Below are 22,037 nucleotides of genomic sequence, written 5' to 3'. Positions count from 1 at the left end.
ACAACAATCTCTATCACGTTTTTAATCTTCATTCTTCATTTCTCCTTTACCACTAGCATCTATAATTGCCTTCCATCACAGCTTTCTCGTTGCTTCTCGTGCACACTCTCATTAAGGCTTTGCTAAGCCTAGAGAAGTGCACAAAACTTAAATATTTGTGTAAACTATGTTTATAAGCATGTCAATCGAATTTATGCTTGTGTGTATCTTCTCAAGTGTAACGCCCTGAAATTCGGGGGTCGAGCATAACTCAGCTCCCGAGTTCCAAAACATCACTTATGCAACATATTTAATGATGAATGTATGTTGACTGTATTAGTGCATAAAACATGGAATAGATTAAGCCAAAACACAGATATGATTCAGGGATAAGTGAATAAAGCAAGCGGAAGACTTATAGTAAAATGTGTACAAGTGTAAATCCCTGAATTATATATACAATCCAGATCATGTGAAAGTGTTATTTATCAAAATTTAAGTATCAAGTTACATCATTTCAGTCCCCAAAATATATCCCAGAAATCCCGCGCATCAGACCGAGGCTCGCTAGAACCCGTCTGAAAACTGCATATAGGAGAAGGCAGCCTCGTCGTCATCCAGCTCCCGCTCTGCCTCAGACGTCGCATCCACATCTGCAACATCAGGGCCTAAGAGTCTGGTGGGTGTGTAACACCGCCCCAGAAACGTGGGAGTGAGTGATCAACTCAGTGGAACAATAAGGCACTGGTTAACATGTTATCAGTTCAATCAAACAGTAATGATAAAGCAGGATAAGTAATTAAATCCTAAGTACTCTTGTTAATGCAAGTATGAATGCAATATGATGTGTGCCCTCACGCGTACACCCTCAGCGTCTTCATCTTACGTTACGCATGACATCGCCTCAAAGTGCGCCACATCTACAAAGCACATGCAAATGCGGTGCATGGATATGATTACCAAGTTGTTATTAGTCCATTTCACACAACAGGATTGAGAAGCTAAGATACCTTCCTCATATCACCATCCAAACAGTGATCCATACTAGGGTCGTCAATCCTAGATATCTCATACGATCATATAGTTGAGGTCGTAGCAAAGGGCTCGTCACCAATCAATGCACGCCTTTCATGCCCTTACTACCACAGATCGGCTCGTCACCTCCTTGCGGTATCCAGGTATGCTCGAGGTCACTACAAAGGGCTCGTCACCAATCAATGTAGGCCGACAGCACGAATATAGTGTCCCATACCACCATAATCGGCTCACGAGTTTAGTTGCTCACTGGTCACTACGGGGAGGCTCGTCACCCCAGCGTAGGCCGACAGCTCGACCACGGTGTCCCATACCACCATGTCCGGCTCATGAGTCTTAGCGGATCAGGTACCATGGTTATTAGGATTTCACTGGTAAGTTCAGTACCCTAGATTCAAGCAGTAGCGTCCATACATGGTTAACATACATCGGACAATCGGGTTAATTGACGAACTCGACTAGCACGAGCGCACGTTGAATTGAGCGACATAGAGTACGCAAACACTCCGCGTGGCCAAACCACTGCCGACAACTCTAATACGACTCGGATTCGTCTAATACGTCTTACGTGGCGAAAGCAATCTCAACCACGATTCAAAGGGTCAATTACCGATTTCCTGGACTAAGGCATAGTCCCAAACACCTTACACAACTACAGATATTCATATGGAATGTAAAGCAGTAATGGATCAACAGTTCAAATCATGGTACATACACATCTGAAGAATATCAACTTAACATAAATGTAAGCAAAGGAGATGCTTGAATTTAAATAACTTGGAATGTAACTGCATAAAGGAAAACATGCACATCCATAGGAGTATTGAGAATCACTTCTCAACGCCCGCAATAAGTGTAATAAGTTACACTTAGATCATTCATGCATTTCTACAAACACTTAGCATACATGGAACAACATACATGGCGCATGTTGAAATACATGCACTTAGACAATTCCTTTTATCAAGGAGTTGTCATACATGCATCTAGCATACATACATGACAAATAATCATGGCAAACACAAGTGCGTATTTTATACGTATACGGTACTTTATAAATACACTTAGAATACACAAATCTCAATATAGCACATGCATATCAGGAAAGCAATGTAAACATAACATTTGACATGTGAAATCTCATCCATAGCAAGAATAAATCACTAACTGGGATTGAAAGCCTTGAAAACCATAACCTATACACTTAAAGTCCGCACCTTAAGCGAAGAAAGAACCACCGAGCTGATTTGGACGAGTTGTCTTCGTCAACGGCGCTAGAATACCCTAAAATAAGGATAGAAATAAGATACAACAACACCAAGTCTAATCTAAGCTCTAACACAGGTTAGGGTTAGGTTAACTTACCCCAAAGGAACTCAGAATCGTCAGAAGAACGATTCAAAGTGAAGGTTCGAAGATGAAGAAGAACAAGGAAGAAATCAAGATGATTCACCAACTTATCTCTCTCACTTTCTCTCTCTTTTCCACTCTCTTTCCAAGCTAGGGTTAGAGAAAATTCGTATGGAAATGAGAGCTAGGGTTTAAGGACTATATATAGGCCTTAAAATGATGGAAATAACCCCAGGGTCAAGGTATACTTAGGTTATAACCAAAGTAAGCCTTTATCGATCCAACGAAGCACTTCTGGTGGGCTTATAACCACGAAAGGTCGGACTTAAGCTCATTGACCATGGATCTAGGTCAAGCTGAGATTTCATACCGACCGGCTCTTCAGATCAGCCGTGGCGGACCACACTCAATTCAACGGTCACGGAAACTCGATCAGGTCCACAAGCACTAGGATATGCCCGGGCCAACCATCCTGATCAGAGGGTGAAATTGGGTCAGAATCCAACGGTCAGAATACTTAAAATTGTCGCGCAAGCGACACGACTCAGATTTCAATAAAAGCTTAATAAATTCCAACCGTTCTCACACTCTTCACTCCGAACTTAAGCAAATCGACCCAGAATATCGGATCGACTTGATTTTCGAGGTGAAGATCAAGCCCAACTCGGTGACCGCAACAGCCTAAGATCATCGCCATCGGACTTTCGACACGCCGTCCAGGTCCGATCCAGATCTTCCAAAAATTCTCCAGAACAACTGGATTTAGCGATGGATCCCAGATTTCAGAGTAACGTAGCGCTCACTAATCTACACGTTTAGAGCCATGCAGATACAATTTAAAGTGATTTATGCGGATTTCACAAACAATCGAGTAAAGCGCTAATTACCCCAAAACAACTACTTAAGGAAAGATTAGCACAGAAATTCCAAGGTCGTTACATCAAGAGTCATACCTCATTCCTTAAGCATATGTTGGATAAATGATGATGCATATCAATATGTTTGGTGCGCTAGTAATAAGCAGAGTTCTTCAACAAATTAATCATGCTTTCGCTGTTACAATTAACTGACATGATCTCCTGTTAAAGACCCAAATGATTTATCATTTCCTTCAACCAACCGCTTCCTTGAATGCTTCCATCACTATATTCAGCTTTAGTCGTGGAAAGAGCTGCCACAAACTGAAGCTTCGACATCCAATTGATCGCTCTACCCGCTAACATAAACGAGTAACTGAAAGTCTACCTTTTATGATGCACACTGCCTGTGTAATTTGAATCCACATAGCCTCTTAACTTGTCCCTTGATTGTTCAAGTGTCAAGACGTAGTCCTGTATACCATGAATATATTGAAGTAGTCATTACACTCCCTCTCAATGTTGCTTGCCGGGATTAGACAAACATTTGCCGACAACACCAACTACACATGAAATATGATCTCGTACAGACCATGACATAGATCAGGTTGCCAACCACACTCAAATAAGGCACACAAGATATAACATGCTTTTCTTCATCTGTTTTAGGATACTATTCAGAAGAAAGCTTAAAATGAGCTGAGTGGGGAATGCTCACCGGCTTTGCTTTGTCCATCCCATACTTTACCAATACATTCTCAAGGTATTCTGCCTGAGATAACCATAGCCTACTACTTTTTCTATCTCTCTGTATGTCAATGTCGAGAACCCTCTTTACAGCCCCAGATCTTTCATCTTAAATGTCCATGATACTTGAGTATTCAATATGTCGATCTTAGATACTTACTTCACAATGGGTACGAATATCTTAGTAAAGTTAACACATTCTCTCTAAGCATATTCCTTCGCCACCAACCTTGCCTTGTATATATCATGTTTCTTTTTGAAGATCCACTTACACCTGATCACTTTACGGTCGGTGAGAAGCTCCACCAGCTCCCACATCTCATTCTTATATAGGGAGTCCATCTCGTCATGCATCGACCCTTTCCACTTTTCAGCATCTACATCGTCAAGAGCCTCCTGAAAAGTAGACGGATCTCCCTCATCCGTAATGAGAGAAAATGTAACATTAAAGTCATCCATGTATCTCGCTAGTAACCTACGGTCCCTTAGCGGATTCCTTCTCATAGGTGGCTGCTCCACCTGATTCTATACCTTTGTATGTGTCTTAGTATCAGCTTATGTCTCATCTCTGCCTATCTGAACGTCCACAACAGACTTTTCGTCTTTCTTGTGTTCATCCTTATAGAATAAGGATCCTTCATCGAATTTGGCGTAATAACTAGGGATAATTTTCTGTGTAACCTAGTCATGTAGCCTATACTGCTTTACACCATTACCATAACCGACAACAATGTATTTTTTAGCCATTTGGTCCATCTTATATATCAACTGACGGTATATGAGAGTAAGCATCGCAACTAAATACACACAGCCTAGAGTAGTCAACCTGCTGACCACTCCACACTTCCTCTGGAATTTTACAATCAATGGCTGTAGAAGGGGAATGATTCACTAAGTAACAATCAGTGTTAACGACCTCAGTCTACATTTCCTTACCCAACCCAGCATTACTTATCATGTATCAGGTCCTCTCCAAGAGAGTTTGATTCAACCGCCTAACCATATCATTTTTCTTTGGTGTGTTGTCGCATTATATCGTGCCTCACGATCCCTTCATCCTTACAATCTCGATTGAATTTCCCAGAAGTGAATTCCCTATCGTTATGTCCTTAACACTTCACATTTCACCCTGATCATTTTTCTACCATCACCTTTTACTGATTGAAGTTGATGAAAACCTCGAATTTACTTTTCATAAAATAAACCCATACCTTTCTAGAGAATTCGTCAATAAATGTAACAAATCATGATGATTTTCCACCAGATACTATGGGCAATGACCACTAGACATTAGATTACACATAATCCAGAACCCCCTTACATACATGTTTTCTAGACTTAAATGGTAACCTTTGAAATTGCAGTAATGACCGCTTTAGTTGAAGTGAGAATATGCCAATATGTCCTAAAGGGGGGTGAATAGGACTTTTTAATTTTATATAATTATTCAAAATCCTATCAATCATATCTTAAGTAAATATGCATGCATCAGGATTACTTCAGAGTAACTCTAATAGCTTCCAAGCCAAATAGAGGATCCAGTCATAAAACTATTTGAAGGATAAACAAGATGCAAATCAGTTTTTAATGGATGTGACTGTGTGCGGGATGTGATCTCAAATAATCAAATATGAAAACATTTAGGGAAATCACATAAGCAATAGAAGACAATAGCAATCTCAAACACTGTCATTTTTATAGTGGTTCGACTACTTGTCTACTCCACTTCCGGCGGACGCACTCAATCCTTAAGTGTACCGGATCTCACTAAAAGAGGTTTCACAACAGGTTCACCTCAAACCGGAGGTTTTAAATCAGGTTCACCTCTAACCAGTACAACCTACACCTAGGCTGACACAACGTGTCTACATGACACAGTTTATGCTCTCATGAGCAAGGGTCAACACACAACACCCGACTTTTAGGCCACATAGTCCAAAGATCCACACAAGGAACCTCACCAGTTTATGCTCCAATGAGCAAGGGTCAACACAAAGCACTCAAGTTGTAGACCACACAGGTCAAGGACCTACACAAGGACTTAAGAGTTTATTCTCTCCACAGAGTAAGGGTCAACACAAAGTACCCACCACGTACGCTCCCGTCGGATACCTCCTATGAGGACTTAAAAGGGGTGAGAAACACCTTAGACCCAATCCTATAGAAGGAATGATCACAAGGGTCCTCTGGACTCTAATGACTTACAGATAAGTAGGTGAGCCCTATTTAGCGCATTGATGAAGATCTCCTCCTTTGATGATGAAGAATCTTCAGCTCCCTTGAACCGCAACTCAGAAAATGTACCAATACAAGGTAATGGGTTGGGTCAAGGTTATGATGGAATCCTACTGTATTAAATGTTTTCTTATAAGGGAGATAGAGCGATTCTAATCATCTATGCATTCAAGGCATCCCAGCTTAATGATTTGCCATTAAGGTAGTAGTTGTAGGATCCTTGAATGCAGAAGTTCATTCCACAATCCACTCTATTGAATGTCAATGATGAGGGTGGATTAGAGGATGAACTTCCATGAGAGAAAAGGCTTAGGCTATATGATATAGGGTTAAACACACAAAAGCACTCTTTATTTTCTTTACAAACAACCAAAGGCAAGCTCTCATTAAATAGGCAAAAGGTTCCAACAAATATAAAATGGTCACATTTTTGATAGAGTTCGATATCATCGAGCAGGGTCGATATCAATGAGCGTATACTCTCGATAGCATCGACTGGCCGCTCGATGACACGAATTCAACTGTCAAATGCTTTTGAAATATTTTGCCAACAGGTCGAGGGAATCGATCATGCGTCGATGTCATCGAATTTCGAACTCCGATTTCATCGACAAGAGTTTTGATTCCTCGACATTTGAAAATGTAAGAGTACTTGCCTTTGAAATATTTCAGGTATATGATATGATCGAACAACACTCGATATCATCGAAATTTGAATATCGATGATATCGAGAGTAGGATCGATTCATCAATAATTCCAAGGAATTTTTCTATAAGCTTGTTGGACATTTTTTGTCCACTTTCGATGACATCGACCCGGCCTCGATACGATCGACATTTGAATATCGATTTTATCGAGTGACCCTCGATCTAAGAAAAACAGCCTGAAAACTTGCTGGATAGATTTGTGTCTCAAGCCGATATCATCGAAGGGCTTCCGATATCATTGAGATTTGAATTTCGAGGATATCGAGGAGCTCTTCGATATATCGAGGATTATATGATTTGCCTTTGCAGTACTATGGACACAATAGACCAAATGTCGATTTTATTGAGTCGGCTCTATGGACTCGAGATTCAAACTTTGATGATATCGATGAGTCCATCGATCCATCGATAATTCAGTGCAGATATCTTAGTGGTTGCTGGACATCTTAGGTCCTCATTTCGATAAGATCGAGTGAGCTTTGAGGACATCGACAACAGGGTTCGATTTCATCGAACCACTTGTCGATAAATCGACAAAGGTAGAAAACTTAAAGATTTTCCTGAAGTTCGAAAAAGTTTTCTAACAAAAAACCTTAGGATGTTCTATGCACTTTTAAGGGTTTTAATTACCTGGTGTTTTGAGACCTGGGATGTGAGGCTAAGTTTTACCTGTGACGAGTTCGGGCACACATCCAGTTGAGGCAAACGCTTGATCAATCTTCCTATGGGGCTCCTTTGTCTAGCTGACTCAACGATCACGCTAATTGACAAACCAGGGCACTTTCAATCTCCCCCTTTGTCAATTATGTGACAAACCACCAAAACACCCTAGATCAGCTTCTAGACAAATATCTTAAATTATGCGTACATGAACTTTACACAATTTTACAAAGTTATCTAGTTTGCATACATACACATTCAGTAGTTGCTCCCCCTAATAGCAAACTCCCCCTATCTTCTTACAGCTGCTCCCCCTAACACCTGCTCACACACACACATTCAGCAGCTGCTCCCCCTAATAGAAAACTCCCCCTATCTTCTTGCAGTTGCTCCCCCTAACACCTGCACCACCATCCATAAATAGATACACACAATTTTCCTTCGTGGTGTGGATTTGTTCTCCCCCTTTTTGTCAGTCATTGGCAAAGGATAATGTAATAATGGATATTGACTGAAGTTAAAGCATATGGGAGAACCAGAATGCAGGGAGGATAGACATAATTGATAGATGTAAAAGAATATCTCAATACAGAAAACATGTATGCATATTAGGGCAAAGAAGAGCAATGAAATAAGCAGATAATATAAAGATAAAGATCAAGCATCACACACCACAGTCGATATAAACAAGATAAACCAGGGGATTACAAAGTATAAACATGGCAGTAAATAGATACGAATTATAACCAGCCATAAAACACATTATCCAAAATATGTACTGCCCTAGTTTGGCAATAGTATGACCTCCATCCCAAATATAAAATAAAAATCAAGCCCACCCATGGGCACCTAAAAACAAACACAAGTATCTAGCCCATCCATGGGCATATACATATCTAAAAAAAAACTTGTCAGACTATGCAGGTTAGTAATCTATCACATACACTCATGTGAGTATAGGGCATTCAAAAAGATACCAATGCCCATACGTGGAGATGAGAGTAGGGTGTATGTGACAGCTCCCAGATGACAACACTATGGCGGAGGAGCAGAGGAAGATGGTGCTGTGTCGTCGCGATGGCAAGTGATCAGATCTACCAATTGCTGCACGGACTGCTGCACCCCGTTCACCAAACATTCCAGGATAGTGAACTTGGCATTCACGGACTCCTTTAGCTAGGTGACTTCCCGCAGCGTCGCTCTAATCCTATCCTGATGTAGCTTGAACCGTTTAGCATGCCTGGGGTCGGATGGAGATGGAGCTTGTTGGGGGGCGAGTTGATCACTTTCAGCCTTTCAGGCGACTTTGGTTTGAGCAGCCCCTTCACCACGTTCTCCTCCTTCGTGAATCTCTTCCTCGGGTAAGTCTTCGGGAAATTTGTGGACCTTTAAATCCATCCTTCTAATGTTGTTCTTGTTGAAATGTTGAAGGGGAAGTTCTGGATCGTTTGTTGTTGGAAGACCGATCGCATTGCACATAGTGGAGATGATCCAAGGATGGGGCAAATGAACATCTCGAGATGTATGAATCGCATACACTAGTTGATGCACAATCAGAGTAGGAAGGCAGATTTTGATCCTCGTAGCTACTGAGTATACTACCATGGCCATGAACCCGGTGAGATCCGAACGATTGGTACTTTTAGGATATATGTTGGAGGCAAAGATACCATGTAAAATACGATATCGTGGTTCCATGAATTTTGCTTTTAGCGCATTGCCTTGATACCAGGGGATATCATGACCATGACAGAGAAATTTTGTAACCATGGACCGGGTGTCAACATTCTCAAGGTCCATGTCAGGGAGACCGATGGGTGATAGTGTAAGGCCAAGAATGTTTGCAACGGATGTAGGAGTAATTTCTACATCATCACCAGCAATAGAATTAGTGATGGACGGAGGTTCAAGTATGGGAGAGTGACAGGATGCAAAGAAGTTGTAGGTCCATTCATCGTGACACGGATCGCCAAAATTAAAGAGAGGTAGCCAGCCAATTTCGGCTAATAGGGGTTTCAGATTATATGGTTTTAGACATTCCCTATCTACCCTCCTTTCAAGAACTAGCTTCCTTTCAATGTATTTGGCTAGTGCCAGATTTACCGTAGCAAGAGGAGGAGCCGGTGCTTCAGATTGGGATCCGCCATGCGACGTCTGCCTTGTTCGCTGGCGAGTAGGATTCCCATGTTCAGGAGCTCTCACCCTTTCCCTTGGGGTAAGAACCTTTTGCCTGGAGGATCTCGAAGATTCTCGAGGATCGGACATTTTCTCTTTGTCCTTTCCCATTTGCTGATACTCAGAGAGATATGAGGAATTTGGGGATAAATGGACAGAACTTCTCTTAAAAATCCGAAAATACCCAATAAGCAAAAGATGAAATCTTAATGAAAGGAGGGAATGGAAGGGGTATTACTGGATTTGAAGGCCATCTAGGACTTTCTGATGGAGCTTCGTGTAGCCCGGCTGAGAGGAACAAGCAGGGAAGAAAAAAATGACTTTTAGAAGTAAAATGCAATTTTTCCTGCTCGACCACCTTTTATCGGGCGGCACACTTCGATATCATCGAACATTGTTTCGATGATATCGATAAACCCCATTCGATGTTATCGAGGCTGTCTTCGATAACATTTTCGATCATGTGACTCTTCCCATTCCAAAGATGTGTCGATGATATCGATTCTTGGTCGATTTAATCGAGAGTCCACATGATTTATCGACAGACATATCGAAGGTGTATATTTTTCATTTTTCAATATTTTGACAATCTCCCATGTATAATATAGTATATCTTTATATCGATCAGTATACACAGCAAAAATTTGTACAAACATTGTACAATCCAAAATTATAAACATTAGGATGTTTATATACAAAAAAGATAAGGTGAGGAACCTCAGATGTATCGTTAGAAGATCATCAAAATTGCATCTTTTCAACATCTATCCAGATCCAGATGCATGACTTGGACATTTGTTTCCACGCTCAAATGTTTCTAAGCATATGGATCAACCTTTCTGTTACCTTTAATGATATAGCAGTGGTCACTTGTGCGATACCCTTTCATCACTGGTGTGCCTGATAGGTCTAGGATCTCACATTCCTGTTGGTTGAATGTAACCACATGCTCATTGTCACATATTTGAGAAATGCTCAGAAGATTATGCATTAATCCTTTTATGCAAAAGGCATTCTCATTTTTGAGCATATTTATTCCTTTTATAATTCCCTGTCCAATTACTTTAGCAGTGCTTCCATCTCTATAGGTGACTATCCCATCATTAAGATCTGAATAGTTAAAAAGAAGGGATTTGTCACCCGTGACATGTCTTGAGCATCCGCCGTCTAGGTACCACTCAACATCATTGCTTGTTATATGATTTAAGTGAGTAACAAGGCAGTTTTTCTTTTCTTTCACTACCCATTTTGTGACAGGGTTTCTCATTGTGGTAGTTTTTGTTTCTTTAATCAAGTTGGGCAACTGAATTGTGTTTCCTTGTCTCACAAATTCATTAGTTTTCTGGTTTAAATCAGCCACTTGATTCAATAACTCCTTCATTCTGTTAGTAATTCTGGGTGGTGATAGATGTTTATTTCCTTTATCCATATTCCTAGGTGGACTCCTGACATTTTGTATTGTACTTCTGGTAGGTCTGTATTTACCAGTATGATTTTGACCAGAATTATGTTGAGTCTTCCTAGGTGACATGCATTCAAACTTATAATGACCAGAATCACCACATGAATGACATATAGGAGTAGTTCTTGTTTTACTTCCTGAAGCAACAGATTTTTCAGCCATTAGCGTTGCATTTCCAGATTATTTTTTTAAACCTATCATATCCTAAGCCACTCTTGTCTTTTCCGGGTCTTCCCATCCCTAAAAGTTTTTCTAATTGTTCACTACTCTGGGAAAATTTATAGTTTATCTCAGCAGATTTTCTAGATTTTTCTAAATCAAACAAGAGTGTGTGATTTTCATTTTGAAGGAGCATGTTTTTATCTTTTAATAGCTTAACCTGTTTATTTAGTTTTTCAGACTCGGATTTGAGGAAGGTATTGATTCTTTCTAGTCTATCATTATCTGATAGTATTGCTATAGATCATTAATTAGGTGTGTATTGATTTCCAATGTTTTATCCAGATCTTTTTACAGCAATTTATTTTTATTTTCAGTTATTCCAAGTCTTTTAAGGATATTGATGCTATGAAAGTAGAGTTGATTGTAAGCATCCTTTAGTTTATCCTTTTCTTCTTCTTCTTTCTCAGTTTCCTAATTATTTGATGGAAATGATTTATTGGCTTGTGGTTCTTTAACATTCTCAGTTTCGATGGGAATGGTTGAGGCAGTGGAGACCATAAGAATTTTCAAAGATTTTTGATCTCCATTGCTCTCTGAGTTGCTATATTCTGAGTTTTACTCTTCCGTGTTATCTCATGTGGCTGCCATCACATTTCCTTTGGTTTTCCTATTTGGGCATTCGGTGGACAAGTGTCCAAACTTTCGACAGGTATAGCATTGTGGTTCCTTAGTCTTTTTACCACTTTTGCTTGTAGAATGTTTGTTATCCACCTATCTTCCTTTGAATGGACGGCCACGATTTTTCTGAAAGAACTTTCTGAACCATTGTGTCAACAAGGCTACTTCCTCATCTTCATTCTTCCTTTAACTTTCATCTTCCTCATTTGTAGTTTTCTTTGAATTTTTGAGGACAATATTTTTGGGTTTAGGAGTTTGTTTGAAGTGTAGTTCAAATGTTTGTAGGGAACCTACTAGGTCTTCTACTTTCATTTCATCCATGTTTCTATACTCTTCAATGGTTGTTACTTTGGGATTAAACCGTTCTGGTAATGATCTTAGTATTTTCCTAGAGATTTTTGGGACTGGAACTTTCTCTCCTAATCCACCCACGGAGTTGTAAATGTGAAAAAAATCCATAAAGGTCTCATGCTCTTCCATTCTGAGACTTTCAAACTGTGATATTAGAAATTGCAGTTTGGATCTCTTCATAGTGCTTGTTCCTTCATGGGTTGTTTTCAACAAATCCCATGCTTCTTTGGCATCCCATACATACTGATTTGATTGAAAACTTCTTGAGAAATAGCACAGTAGATAACATTCGTGGCTTTAGCCTCAGAGGTTTGTTTTTCTTTATCGAATGTTGTCTACATCTCTTTGGATTTTGGTTTGGTGATAGCTGTGCCATTTTCAAGTACTATTTGTTCGGTTGGTGGCACATATCCTCTTTTAACAATATCCCAAACATCATGATCCAAAGATCTAAGAAAGTAATGCATTCTAGCCTTTCAGTTTGCATAATTTGATCTATCAAATACTGGAGGTCTAGTGACCGATGAACCCTCTCCTTTGGCCATATTACCAACTTTAGTCAAGATCACTCTCTAGGTGGTGAAGCCCTTAAGAGAGACCCTCTCTGATACCAAATTGAAATTGTGGTTATGACTGCTTTAGTTGAAGTGGGAATATGCCAATATGTCCTAGAGGGGGGTGAATAGGACTTTTTAATTTTGTATGATTATTCAAAATCCTATCAATCTTATGCTAAGTAAATATGCATGCATCAGGATTACTTCAGAGTAACTCTAATAGCTTCCAAGCCAAATAGGGGATCTAGTCATAAAACTATTTGAAGGATAAATAAGATGCAAATCAGTTTTTGATGGATGTGACTGTGTGTGGGATGTGATCTTAGATAATCAAATATGAAAACAATTAGGAAAATCACATAAGCAATAGAAGGCAATAGCAATCTCAAACATTGTCATTTTTATAGTGGTTCGACTACTTGTCTACTCCACTTCTGACGGACACACTCAACACTTGAGTGTATCGGATCTCACTAAAGGAGGTTTCACAATAGGTTCACCTTAAACCGGAGGTTTTAAATCAGGTTCACCTCTAACCAGTACAACCTACACCTAGGCTGACACAACATGTCTACACGACACAGTTTATGCTCCCATGAGCAAGGGTCAACACACAGCACCTGACTTTTAGGCCACACAGGCCAAGGACCCACACAAGGAACCTCACTAGTTTATGCTCCCATGAGCAAGGATCAACATAAAGCACTTAAGTTTTAGACCACATAGGTTAAGGACCTACATAAGGACCTAAGAGTTTATGCTCTCCACAGGGTAAGGGTAAACACAAAGCACCCACCACGTATGCTCCCGTCGGAGGCATCCTATGAGGACTTGAAAGGGGTGAGAAACACCTTAGACCCAATCCTATAGAAGGAATGATCACAAGGGTCTTTTGGACTCTAATGACTTACAGATAGGTAGATGAGCCCCATTCAGCGCATTGATGAAGATCTCCTCCTTTGATGACGAAGAATCTTCAGCTCCGTTGAACCGCAACTCAAAAGATGTAACAATACAAGGCAACGGGTAGGGTCAAGGTTATGATGGAATTCTACTATATTAAATATTTTCCTGTAAGGGAGATAGAGCGATTCCAATCATCTATGCATTCAAGGCATCCCAGCTTAATGATTTGCCATTAAGGTAGTAGCTGTAGGATCCTTGAATGCAGAATTTCATTCCCCAATCCACTCTATTGAATGTCAATGATGAGGGTGGATTGAAGGATGAACTTCCATGAGAGAAAAGGCTTAGGGCATATGATTTAGGGTTAAACACAAAAGCACTCTTTATTTTCTTTACAAACAACCAAAGGCAAGCTCTCGTTAAATAGGCAAAAGTTCCAACGGATATAAAACAGTCACATTTTTGACAGAGTTCGATATCATCGAGCAGGGTCGATATCATTGAGCGTATACTCTCGATAGCATCGACTGGCCGTTTGATGACACGAATTCAATTGTCAAACACTTTTGAAATCTTTTGCCAACTAGTCGAGGAAATCAATCGTGCATCTATGTCATCAGATTTCGAACTCCGATTTCATCGACACGAGGTTTGATTCCTCAACATTTGAAAATGTGAGAGCACTTGCCTTTGAAATATTTCAGGTATATGATATGATCGAACAACACTCGATATCATCGGAATTTGAATATCAATGATATCGAGAGTAGGATCGATTCATCAATAATTCCAAAGAATTTTCCTATAAGCTTGGATAGTTTTTGTCCACTTTCGATTACATCGACCCGGCCTCGATACGATCGACATTTGAATATTGATTTTATCGAGTGACCCTCGATCCAAGAAAAATAACCTGAAAACTTGCTGGATAGGTTTGTGTCTCAAGCCGATATCATCGAAGGGCTTCCGATATCATCAAGATTTGAATTCCGAGGATATCGAGCTCTTCGATATATCGAGGATTACATGATTTTCCTTTGCAGTACTATGGACACAACAGACCAAATGTCGATTTTATCAAGTCAGCTCGATGGACTCGAGATTCAAACTTTGATGATATCAATGAGTCCATCGATCCATTAATAATTCAGTCCAGATATTTTAGTGGTTGCTAGACATCTTAGGTCCTCATTTCGATAAGATCGAGTGAGCTTCGAATACATCGACAACAGGGTTCGATTTCATCGAACCACTTGTCGATAAATCAACAAAGGTAGAAAACTTAAAGATTTTCCTGAAGTTTGAAAAAGTTTTCTAACCAAAAATCATAGGATGTTCTATGCACTTTTAAGGGTTTTAATTACCTGGTGTTTTGGGACATGGGATGTAAGGCTAAGTTTTACTTGTGAAGAGTTCGGGCACACATCTAATTAAGGCAGACGCTTGATCAATCTTCCTATGGGACTCCTTTGTCTAGCTGACTCAATGATCACGCTAATTGACAAACCAGGGTACTTTCAACCTTGACTGTTTACTATATATATAGTGTTCACATATACTAAAATCAATGCTTTAAAAAAAAACAAAAAAAAAAAACTAGAATCAAACAACTGTAAGACCCTTAACCTCAGAGTCTGTTTTGTTCTCTTAGGTCCCGCGGTCCTACCGATCAAATTACCCATGACCTGTAGATTTCATTTGTGATCATTCTTAAGACCCATCATGTAAACTTAACTCGAATCAACCCGAAACCTATACCGTTGTGACCGCATTGTCATCGCGGTTCCAACGCCGCGTCTCGTGCGTCAAACCGATGTGTAGATCCAAAGTTGTGGTCTGCACCATTTTTAGGCCTTGACCATGATATGAGACCCACTTTACCCATGTCTACGTTTTCCCATGTGGGCCCACCCTAATGTTTCACATTCCCCATGCAAGCTACAACTAGCCTATAGCCACCCTAACACCCTAGCATGATGTCATCCTTGAGCATGCCTTATGATGTCATTCTAGAGCATGCCTTGCTTGCCATGATTGCAAGCATGCTCCCACTCTCCCAAAACTCATCATTTCTTTTCTCTAGCTACCATTTCCTCCTTCTCATCTCTCTCTTTTCTCTTATTCTCTTCTCTAGCCCTTGGACGTCCATGGGAGAGCTCTCTTTCTCCAGCCCCTTTCATAAAAAAATCCTCCTAATCTAACCCTCTAAATCCCATCCTCACCATTAAAACCTCACCATTGGAGCTATAAAACCTAAGGCTAGAAGAAGATGGAGGATCTTAGAGATGGGTGTACTTCTAGGATTAGTTTGATGATTTTTCCTTCATGTAATCTTGTTTCTCATTCTTGGGAGCTTGTAGGACCCACCAATCAATGGTGGAGATCCTACATGACTTTATGAGTATGACTAGTGGCTCACTTCATGCATGCATGTTGCCATGATGGGGCCATTCTTCATGGACCCCAATATGATGATTTTTTCCTTTGATATATGGTTGTTGGGTCATCTAGACCCAAGATTGAATGGTGGGGATGACATCCCTGTAAGTGCTATGGTCTCATGCTCCCTTGGTTGTCAAATTTTGTTGTGTCAAAACCTCTATCTGTCTTGTGTTTGTATGTTGATATATATATATATATATATATATATATATATATATATATTATATATATATATATATATATATATATATATATATATATATATGTTCAAGACATGACATCACAATGCTTCAAGTCAAGTATGGTGATCGACTTTAAGAAATGCAAGGTCATGTATTTTGTCCTCTTCTTTAAGCATCAATGTTCAGAGCTACATCGATAAGAAGAGTGTTTGTTCAAGACTCAAGTGCATTTCAAGACTCAAGTACAACTCAAGATGAAGTTTAATTTCAAGCTGTCGAAGATCTCAAGATCAAGTTACATCAATTGGAGATCTCAAGCTTCATAAGGTTCAAAGGTCAACCTTCATTTAAAAGAATGAAGTTTCAATGTTCATACTTCATGTCCCAGGTATGAATGACCTTAGGGTAGGTCATTTGGTATACGTAATTCAAACTGAATCTTTTTATATGAATTTAGTCTATTCTAAGACTAGTCCCGGACCTTGTTCAACTAGTCTTAGCACTGGTTCGACCAGTCCAAGAAATTCCACGACCAGCCCTAGGTTGTTGCAATTTTTTAGAATTTTTGGGTTATTCTATGACTAGTCCTGGAAATTGTTCGACCAGTAGTAGGAATGGTCACGACTTGTCCTTCGACCAGTCCTAGATCTACGACTTAAACTACAGTAACCAATCCTGATTTTCTACAACCAGTCCTGGGTCAGATACGACCGGTCGTAGGTGGTCTAAGACCAGTCGTAGAAATCCTAAGACTAATCGTAGAACGGTTTTTTAAGATCGTGCTCAAAATTTCAAAATGCCGTTGGTTCTACGACCAGTCGAAGGGTTCCCAAGACCAGTTGTAGACGAGATTTTTGCATCTATAAATTGGACACGAATTTCAAAGTTTCATAACTTAATTCAAGAAAATTCAAGGCTCCACTCTGAGATAAGTTTGTGTTCATTTTAAGCTACATTGTGCATATTTAATATTCTCTTTGGTTTGCTTTTCTTATTTGATTTTTTCTTATATTCCAATCTTATTTGAAAAGAGGTATTGCTGTATTCCACCTTCTTGGAATCAAAATCAAATAGGGTTATGCCTAATTTGGTTTAATATAAAATCAATTAGAACCTAGAACCATTTTAAAGTGAGTATTGGACATTGAACTTCTATATTCGAACTTCTACTCCGATTGGTTCTACCGGGCTGCTACAGAAGGAGAAATCCAGGTATTCTACATTTGTGTAAATCTTATATTCTTTTTGGTTTTCTTTTAAGATTCGCCAGAAAAATCTCATTGTGTTGGTTATCGGAGGAGAGCCAGAAAACTCAAAAAGTAGATTTTTGGATTGTGTAAGCCCAAGTTAAAAAGACACAATTGTGAAGGTTTTAGGTGAACCTGTGAAGCCTATTTTGATAGTGAACGCTGATATCCCCTGTGTGAGGATATTAGTAGTGGAGTAGCTGTGTGGCTATTGTTGAACAGTTGGTGTACACACAAGTGAACCACTATAATTCTTTGTGTCTTGTGGTTTGAATGTTCTTTTAATTTCTATATCTTTTATCATTCAGATTTGTGGGATGTAGGTGTGGATGTGAATGTTATAATATTTACATTTCAAGCATTGTGGGAATGTTGTAATAGTTTAGAATTTATTTCTTGCTATTTCTTTTATTTCCTTTCAGTTTGAGTTTTTGATATTCAATTTGTTCTAGTAAGGTTGTCCTGCCATAAACACTTGGTTTTTATGGTGCAAGGTTGTCCTTAGAACAACATTGGTAGCAATCTCTTTATTTGAGTTTGCTTTACATTTCCATATTGTGATTTGTTTAAAGTGCTATCATTCCTTTATTTAAATTCCGCTGTTAAAATTTTTATTTGGCATAGTCCTATTCACCCCCCCCCCCCCCTCTAGGGCATATAGCTAGGCCATTTCAAGTGCTTTTAAAGCCTAATAGCTCGTTTTTAATTCTTTATTCTTGGATTTACTTCCTGAGCTAACGATTTAAGCTATATATAAGATGTCAAATTTTGATAGCCTTTCAGTCACTAGGCCTCCACCATTTGATGGCTCTATCTATGCCTATTGGAAAGCCAGGATGAGGATTTTCCTTAAATCAATGGATGAGAGTGTGTGGCAAGCCATAGTGACTGAATGGATCCCACCTACCACTGAAGTGACTGGTATCGATGGTTCAAAATCAATGAGAGTAACACCGTATTTCTCATGGACCACTCTTCAGAAAAATGAGAGTAGTGGCAATGCAAAAGCATTAAATGCAATCACTTGCACACTATCACCGGATGAGTTCAAAAGAATTATATTCTGTGATACTGCAAAGCAAGCTTGGGATGTTTTAGAAATGACACACGAGGGTACATCAATTGTCAAGAAATCTAAAGTCCAACTCCTCACAACCAAATTTGAGGAAATTCATATGGATGAAAATGAAATGTTTATGGACTTTTATACAAGATTGAATGGCATTATAAACTCTATGTAGGGTCTTGGCGATAAAATCCCAGAAAGTAAAGTGTGTGCAGAGATACCACGCTCACTTCCTGGACGATTCAACTCTAAGGTAACCGCGATCTAGGAACTTCGTGATACGGACAATATGAGGGTAGAAGAACTAGTTGGTTTTTTACAAACCTATGAGTTAAATTTTAAAGCTCCTAAAGGTAAATCTATCACTCTTAAATCTTCTAAATGTATTTCTCAAGAAAAATCTGATTTAGAAAATTCTGAAGACGATATGGATCTTTTAGCAAAAAAGTTTTATAAGATTTTCAAAAGTAAGAAGAGGGTTGATTTTCAAAAATCAAATGATAAGAAAAGATCTAAACCTAAATCTAAAACTTGAAAATCTTTGAAAGATAGTCAATGTTACAACTACCAAGAATATGAGTATTTAGCAAACAAATGTCCTAAAAAGGACAAATCTAAAAAGAAAGGAATGTTGGCTACAAGGGATGAATCTTTTGGCACTGAAGCCTCTTCTGAATCAGAAGATTCTAAATCTGAGTCGGGCAATGAAGTTAAAGCACTTATGACTCTAGCCAAGTTCACCTTTTCAAATCATGATGACTCAACTAGTGAAGAAAATTTGAATAGTGATTATGAAAATGAAGAAGATCTGCAAGATGCTTACAATGCCCTATACAAGGAAAGTTGTAAAATGGCCATAAAACTGAAACTTTAAAAAGAAAAGTTTTTAAAAATCAAAGAAAATTTTAATTCACTTGTTTTAGAAAAATCTCATATTTCAGATTGTTTTGAAAAGACTAATTGCGATTTAGAATTCAAAACCTCCCTGATTGAAAAACTTAAATTTGAAAATGATAAACTTAAGCTTGAAAACTCTTCACTTTTGAGTTTAAAGGATACATGGAGGTATACCCAAGGAGATCCAAAGTTTGAAAAACTTTTATCTGAATTTAGGAAATGTGGCAACAGATCCGGATTGGGCTATGATAAGAATATACCTTCTAAACAGAAGAATACCTCTCCTAAGTTTGTAAGAGGAGAAACCTCTAACTCAAAAGGGAAAAGTACTTATCAAAGTTTTTCTAAAAAGGCTAAAAAATTTTAAAAACCTAAAAGCAACTATATCAACTAAAAAACTCAAAACCGAAACCCTTTAGCTGAAAAAATAGTTGATTTGCTTAAGGAGCTCTTAAAATCTAACTCAGTAGGTCATTCTTACAACAACAGACAGAAAAAGACCAATTATACTCCTAAACCCAAAACAGTTATGAAATGGGTTCCTAAGGTTACCTGCTTGGTTGCCCACACTGCATTCAAAGCGACAAGCCATTCAAAGTGGTACCTAGATAGTTGGTGCTCCAGGCAAATGACAGGCGACAAGGCTTTATTCACCGACCTTAAAGATATGACTGATGGGTCAGTCACATTTGGTGATGGTAGCAACTACAAGATTATTCACCATGGTACGGTTCAACTCTATAACCTTCCCTTATTTAAGAATGTTTTATATGTTGAGGGGCTAAAACACAACCTGTTAAGCATATCTCAAATATGCGATAACAATCACAGCGTGAACTTTTCTAATCAAGGTTGTGAAATTTTAAATAAAAAAGGTTCTGTAATATTAACTGGTCGCAGGACTTCTAAAAACTGCTATATTGTAAGCAATGGTAGCTCATCTAATCAATCGTGCTACATTGTCTATGCCAATGAAACAGAATTATGGCATAAATGCCTTAGACATGTACACTACCGTAATTTTTATAGATTGAGCAAGAGAGAACTAATAAGAGGTCTACCTAAATTACAAAAAGTAGACAAAATATGTGGTGAATGCTAGTATGGCAAGCAAACAAGGAGCTCTTACAAAAAGGTGAACTCTAATACCACATCAAAACCACTCGAACTTCTCCATATGGACCTTATAGAACCTACCAGTGTAGAGAGTTGAGGTGGCAAAAAATACATACTGGTAATTGTGGATGATTTTACTAGATTCACTTGGGTAGCCTTTTTAAGGGATAAATCAGAAACCCTTGATGAATAAAAAGGATTCTCAAACGGATCCAAACTGAAAAAAGTTCTCAAGTTTGTAAGATCCGTAGTGATCATGGATCTGAGTTTGAGAATAGCAGTTTTGAGAATTTCTGTAGCGATCAGGGAATATCGCATGAATTATCTTCGCCCAAAACACCACAACAAAATGAAATTGCGGAGAGGAAAAATAGAGTGCTTCAAGAAATGAGAAATGTAATGTTGAATAGTATGAAGCTCCCTAGAAATCTTTGGGTTGAAGCTGTAAATACTGCGTGCTATATTATCAACGAAGTTAATACATGTAAATCTAATAATAAAACTGCTTATACACTTTGATTTGATAAGAAACCTACGGTCAAATACTTTCGAGTTTTTGGCAGCAACTGCTATATTTTGCGTGACCGAGAAAATCTAAAAAATTTTGACACAAAAAGTGATGATGGGATCTTTTTAGAATATTCTTTAAACAGTCGTGCATATCGTGTTCTGAATAACAGGACTGGTGTGATTCAAGAGTCCATTAATATGGTCATTGATGATCACATGAATATACCTGCCCCTAGTTCAGATAATGATGAAGTTCTTTTGATTGATAAACTAAATACTTCATCAAGTCAAAATAATTCTGAATTAAGGACTATCAAAGATCATCCAACCACTCAAATTCTTGGAAACCCTCTCACTGGTGTGCGCACTCGTAGACAATTAGAAAACATATATAACTATGTGTGTTTTACATCCCAGATTGAACTAGTAAATGTAAAAGAAGCTCTTTTTGGTGATAATTGGATAGTAGTTATGCAGGAAGAACTTAATCAGTTTGTTCGAAATGATGTCTGGTACCTTGTTCCTAGACTTATAGATAAACATATTATTGGAACAAAGTGAATTTTCAAAAATAAGTTTGATGAACTTGGTAATATTATTCGAAACAATGCAAGACTGGTTATACAAGGGTACATTCAAATAGAAGGGATTGATTACGATGAAACCTTTGCCCTAGTTGCTCGCCTTGAATCAATTAGACTTTTTATATCCATTG

The sequence above is a fragment of the Magnolia sinica genome, chromosome 18 (genome assembly GCF_029962835.1).
Source record: "Magnolia sinica isolate HGM2019 chromosome 18, MsV1, whole genome shotgun sequence".
NCBI classification, from domain to species: domain Eukaryota; kingdom Viridiplantae; phylum Streptophyta; class Magnoliopsida; order Magnoliales; family Magnoliaceae; genus Magnolia; species Magnolia sinica.
The sequence above is the reverse complement of the archived record's forward strand: the minus strand, read 5'-3'. Positions refer to the sequence as shown.